Here is a 6847-nt window from a genome sequence, read left to right on the forward strand (position 1 = left end):
GCATCCGTCGGTAGTTTTCACGGAAAATTTCGGCATGACCTTCCTACACGGTAGGACATAGGAGCGCCAGAAATGTGCCGAAACGGAAACTTTCTAGATCTACCACGGCGTATGAAAGCCGACTTTCTAGATCTAGATCTAGATTGAGCGGTCAATGCGGGATAGTAGATCTAGATCTACATAGGGGGATGTGGGAGATGCATGTAGGAAGGGAAGATTTGCTCAAAAAATATGATTTTGTTTGGTGAAATTGGTGAAATTGGGGATAGAAATGGGCAAAAATGAGCTCGGGTTGGGAGAAGGCTCGGGTTTGTGTGGAGGAGTGGAGTGGTAGTAGTGGGGGAGTGGTTGTTGAGCAGAAATAACTGCCCAGGTTACTGCCGGCGCACCAGGGCATGGGTGCGCCGGCAGCACATAGCCCTTTCGGCTATATCACCCCCGGGCCAGGCCCAAGAATCATTGCCGGGTGCGCCGGCAATAGCAAATTTGCCACCGGCGCACCTCGGGCCGGTGCGCCGGCAATGATTCTTGGGCCTGGCCCGATCGGCCGGGGCCATGCCGGAAATAGCGCCGGCGAGCCTGCTCCCCGGTGCGCCGGCAGAAGGCCCCCATCCCCGGCGCGTCTGAAAATAGGTGCGCCGGCAACACATGTCACCGGCGCGTGTCCATGGTGGTGCGCCGGTACCCTCTGCCTCCAACTATAGCCTTTTTCCTAGTAGTGCCAAGACCACAAGGTGGCCGCACCCCTTAGTGGTCGGCGCCCCCCTCTCCCAAACCCTAGCGGCCCTCTCTCCTCCACCACATCCCGCACGCTTAGCGAAGCTCCGCCGGTTTCTCCACCACCACTGACACCACGCCGTCGTGCTCGTCGATTCAAGAGGAGCTACTACTTCCGCTGCCCGCTGGAACGGGGAGGTGGACGTCGTCTTCATCAACAACCGAACGTGTGACCGAGTACGGAGGTGCTGCCCGTTCGTGGCGCCGTGATCAAGATCTTCTACGTGCTTTTGCAAGCGGCAAGTGAACGTCTACCGCAGCAACAAGAGCCTCATCTTGTAGGCTTTGGAATCTCTTCAAGGGTGAGACTCGATAATCCCCTCGTTCCTACCGTCTTCTAGATTGCATCTTGGCTTGGATTGTGTGTTCGCGGTAGGAAAATTTTTGTTTTCTATGCAACGAATCCCTACAAGTACATGACATTAGGCTTGTTACCGGTAAGGAGCTCGTATGGAGTTTTGTTGTGGAGGGGACGGAGGAAGAGCCAGTTGGAGTAGTGGACGGCCGTAGAGATGGCTTCTGCCCAAAAGTTGTGGGGTGAGTTGAATTCACTCAACATGGTTCTTGCCATCTCAATGATAGTCCGGTTCTTCCTTTCAACAACACCATTTTGTTGAGGGGTGTATGGCGCCGAAAACTCATGATTGATGCCCTCATCATCGACAAACTCTTGCATGGTGTAGTTCTTGAACTCGGTGCCATTGTCGGTTCTAATCGCCTTGATCTCGGATTCATACATGCGTTGAGCTTTCTTGGCGAAGATGATGAACTCCCTATGGGTCTCGTCCTTAGACTTAAGGAGAAAGACCCAAGAGTATCTTGAGTAATCATCAACGATGACAAGTCCATACTTGCTCCCACCAAGAGTATCATAATGTGATGGCCCAAAGAGATCCAAATGAAGGAGCTCCAAAGGCCTAGATGTGGTGACAATACTCTTGATAGGATGTTTCTTCTTGAGTTGCTTTCGGGCTACACATGCACTGCAAACACGATCTTTATCAAAAGAAATGCCGGTTAGTCCCACAATGTGTTCACCCTTTAGGAGTAGTTTGAGATTCCTCATGTTGACATGACCAAGGCGGCGATGCCACAAACAACCTTCGTCATGCTTGGTCGCCATTAGACATGTGGAGTGAGAGGAGCTCTCTTTCGAGAGGTCAACCACGTAAAGGTTGTTCTCCACATATCCAACAAGGACCAATTTGAGATTGTCACTCCTAAAGACCATCACACAATAATTAGTAAAATATGAATTGTAACCGGCATCGGCAAGATGATATATAGAAAGCAAGTTATAGCCAAGGGATTCAACAAGCATGACCGTCTCAAGGCACAAGTCCTTAGAGATTGCCACCTTGCCGTCCCCAAGTACCTTTCCCTTTGAGTTGTCACCAAAGGTGATGCTTGACTTCTTGTTGATGTCTTCAATGAATTGATCAAGCACACCTCTTCCTCCGGTCATATGATTGGTGCATCTACTATCAAACACCCATTTTGGACCATGATAACCCACAAGTGTAGGGGATCGCGGCAGTCTTCGAGGGAAGTAAAACCCAAATTTATTGATTCGACACAAGGGGAGGTAAAGAATACTTATAAGCCTTAACAACTGAGTTGTCAATTCAGCTGCACTCGGAAAAGCACTAGTAACAGGGGTGATGTGAAAGTAGCGAGTGATATGAGAGCGAGTAGTAACGAGTAACACGATGCAGCAGTAATAGTAATATAAGAGCAATGGCACCAGTAAAATAGTTGATACTACTTCCAATGACATGTAGAACGAGTATATGATGATGAAAGATGGACCGGGGTTCCCAGCTATCTACACTAGTGGCAACTCTCCAATAACAAGTGTTGGGTGAACAAATTACAGGTTGGGCAATTGATAGGATTGAAATAGCATTAAGACAGAATATCAAGATCATTAATCATGTAGGCATGTTTCCCATATATAGTCATACGTGCTCGCAATGAGAAACTTGTACAACATCTTTTGTCCTACCAGCCGGTGGCAGCCGGGCCTCTAGGGAATCTACTCGGAAATTAAGGTACTCCTTTTAATAGAGCACCGGAGCAAAGCATTAACACTCCGTGAAAACATGTGATCCTCATATCTAAGCCTTCCCCTCCAGCTTGTCCCAATTTCGTCACTTTGGGGCCTTTGGTTCCGGACATAGACATGTGCATACAACTTTTAGATACAATCTAAGCAATAATTATAGAGCTCAAATCTAAGATCATGCCACTCGGGCCCTAGTGACAAGCATTAAGCATAACAAGATTGCAGCAACAATAACTTCATAAACTTTGTAGATAGACAATCATAACGTAACAATCCATCGGATCCCGACAAACACAACACCGATTACATCAGATGAATCTCAATCATGTAAGGAAGCTCATGAGATCATTGTATTGAAGTACATGGGGGAGAGAATACCAACTAGCTACAGCTAGAACCCGTAGTCCATGGAGGAACTACTCACGGAGCATGATATGGAGGCGGTGGCGTTGATGGAGATGGCTTCCGGGGGCACTGATGTCTACGGGTGCTTCTATTCTTGTAGACAGTGTTGGGCCTCCAAGAGCAGAGGTTTGTAGAACAGCAGCAAGTTTCCCTTAAGTGGATCACCCAAGGTTTATCGAACTCAGGGAGGAAGAGGTCAAAGATATCCCTCTCATGCAACCCTGCAACCACAAAGCAAGAAGTCTCTTGTGTCCCCAACACACCTAATAGGTGCACTAGTTCGGCAAAGAGATAGTGAAATACAAGTGGTATGAATAAATATGAGCAGTAGTAACGGCGCCGTGAAAAGTGCTTGGCTGGCGTGTAGTTGATGGTGGTAATATTGCGGACGAGTAGAGATGCGATAGAAACAAGTAAACAAGCAGACGATAGCGATATTTGGGAACAAGGCCTAGGGATCATACTTTCAGTAGTGGACACTCTCAACATTGATCACATAACAGAATAAATAGATAGATGCTAGACTCTACACCCTCTTGTTGGATGATGAACACCACTAACTGTGTAGGATTACACGAACCCTCAATGCCGGAGTTAACAAGCTCCACAATATTCAATGTTCATATTTAAATAACCTTAGAGTGCATAACGGATTAACATAACCAAACCAAGTACTAACATAGCATGCACACTATCACCTTCACACTACGAAAGGAGGAATAGATCACATCAATACTATCATAGCAATAGTTAACTTCATAATCTACAAGAGATCACAATCATAGCCTACGCCAAGTACTACACGATGCACACACTCGTCACCATTACACCGTGCAGGAGGAATAAACTACTTTAATAACATCACTAGAGTAGCACGCAGATATATTGTGATACAAAACACATTGCAATCATAAAGAGATATAAATAAGCACTTCACTATGCCATTCATAACAGTGAATAAGTATTCTCGTGAAATATAGCCTAAGAGACCCACACGGTGCACACACTGTCACCTTTACACACATGGGACAAGGAGTCTCCGGAGATCACATAAGTAAAACCCACTTGACTAGCATAATGACATCTAGATTACAAGAATCATCATATGAATCTCAATCATGTAGGGCAGCTCATGAGATTATTGTATTGAAGCACATAGGAGAGAGATTAACCACATAGCTACCGGTACAGCCCCGAGCCTCGATGGAGAACTACTCCCTCCTCATGGGAGACAAAGCAGCGTTGATGAAGATGGCGGTGGTGTCGATGGAGGAGCCTTCCGGGGCACTTCCCCGTCCCGGCGGCGTGCCGGAACGGAGACTCCCGTCCCCCGCATCTTGGCTTCGCGATGGCGGCGGCTCTGGAAGGTTTTCTCTGGTTTCGTCGAACGTCATAGGGTTTTCGCGACGGAGACATTAAGTAGGCGGAAGGGCGGCCTCGGAGGGGTCACGGGGGCCCCACACGCTAGGGCCGCGCGGGCCCCCCTGGGCCGCGCCGCCCTAGTGTGGCGGCGCCCCGTGGCCCCACTTCGTCTTCTCTTCGGTCTTCCGGAAGCTTCGTGGCAAAATAGGCCCCCGGGCGTTGATTTCGTCCAATTCCGAGAATATTTCCTTACTAGGATTTCGAAACCAAAAACAGCTAGAAACAAAGAACTAGCTCTTCGGCATCTCGTTAATAGGTTAGTGCCGGAAAATGCATAAATATGACATAAAGTATGCATAAAACATGTAGATATCATCAATAATGTGGCATGGAACATAAGAAATTATCGATACGTCGGAGACGTATCAGCATCCCCAAGCTTAGTTTTCGCTCGTCCCGAGCAGGTAAACGATAACAAAGATAATTTCGGAGTGACATGCCATCATAATCTTGATCATACTATTGTAAGCATATGTAATGAATGCAGCGATCAAAACAATGGTAATGACATGAGTAAACAAATGAATCATAAAGCAAAGACTTTTCATGAATAGTACTTTCAAAACAAGCATCAATAAGTCTTGCATAAGAGTTAACTCATAAAGCAATAATTCAAAGTAAAGGTATTGAAGCAACACAAAGGAAGATTAAGTTTCAGCGGTTGCTTTCAACTTGTAACATGTATATCTCATGGATACTTGTCAATGTAAAGTAATATAACAAATGCAATATGCAAGTATGTAGGAATCAATGCACAGTTCACACAAGTGTTTGCTTCTTGAGGTGGAGAGAAATAGGTGAACCGACTCAACATAAAAGTAAAAGAAAGGCCCTTCGCAGAGGGAAGCATTGATTGCTATATTTGTGCTAGAGCTTTGGTTTTGAAAACAAGAAACAATTTTGTCAACGGTAGTAATAAAGCATATGTATCATGTAAATTATATCTTACAAGTTGCAAGCCTCATGCATAGTATACTAATAGTGCCCGCACCTTGTCCTAATTAGCTTGGATTACCGGGATTATCATCGCAATACATATGTTTTAACCAAGTGTCACAAAGGGGTACCTCTATGCCGCATGTACAAAGGTCTAAGGAGAAAGCTCGCATTGGATTTCTCACTTTTGATTATTCTCAACTTAGACATCCATACCGGGACAACATAGACAACAGATAATGGACTCCTCTTTAATGCATAAGCAATTAGCAACAATTAATGTTCTCATATGAGATTGAGGATATTTTCCCAAAACTGAAACTTCCACCATGATTCATGGCTTTAGTTAGCGGCCCAATGTTCTTCTCTAACAGCATGCATGCTCTAACCATTCAACTAGTGGTAAATCTCCCTTACTTCAGACAAGACGGACATGCATAGCAACTCACATGATATTCAACAAAGAGTAGTTGATGGCGTCCCCAGGAACATGGTTATCGCACAACAAACAACTTAATAAGAGATAAAGTGCATAAGTACATATTCAATACCACAATAGTTTTTAAGCTATTTGTCCCATGAGCTATATATTGCAAAGATAAAGAATGGAAATTTTAAAGGTAGCACTCAAGCAATTTACTTTGGAATGGCGGAGAAATACCATGTAGTAGGTAGATATGGTGGACACAAATGGCATAGTGTTTGGCTCAAAGATTTGGATGCACGAGAAGTATTCCCTCTCAATACAAGGTGTAGGCTAGCAAGGTTATTTGAAACAAACACAAGGATGAACCGGTGCAGCAAAACTCACATAAAAGACATATTGTAAACATTATAAGACTCTACACCGTCTTCCTTGTTGTTCAAACTCAATACTAGAAATTATCTAGACTTTAGAGAGACCACTCATGCAAACCAAATTTTAACAAGCTCTATGTATTTCTTCACTAATAGGTGCAAAGTATATGATGCAAGAGCTTAATCATGAGCACAACAATTGCCAAGTATCAAGTTATTCAAGACATCATACCAATTACTTCATGTAGCATTTCCCGTTTCCAACCATATAACAATTAACGAAGCGGTTTCAACCTTCGCCATGAACATTAAAGATAAAGCGAAGAACACAAGTGTTCATATGAACCAGCGGAGCGTGTCTCTCTCACACATAAGCATTTATTTAGAGAATGAAAATAACAAAACGAAAATAAACGCACACAGACGCTCCAAGTAAAGTACATA

This window comes from Lolium rigidum, chromosome 6 (genome assembly GCF_022539505.1).
Source record: "Lolium rigidum isolate FL_2022 chromosome 6, APGP_CSIRO_Lrig_0.1, whole genome shotgun sequence".
Taxonomy (NCBI): domain Eukaryota; kingdom Viridiplantae; phylum Streptophyta; class Magnoliopsida; order Poales; family Poaceae; genus Lolium; species Lolium rigidum.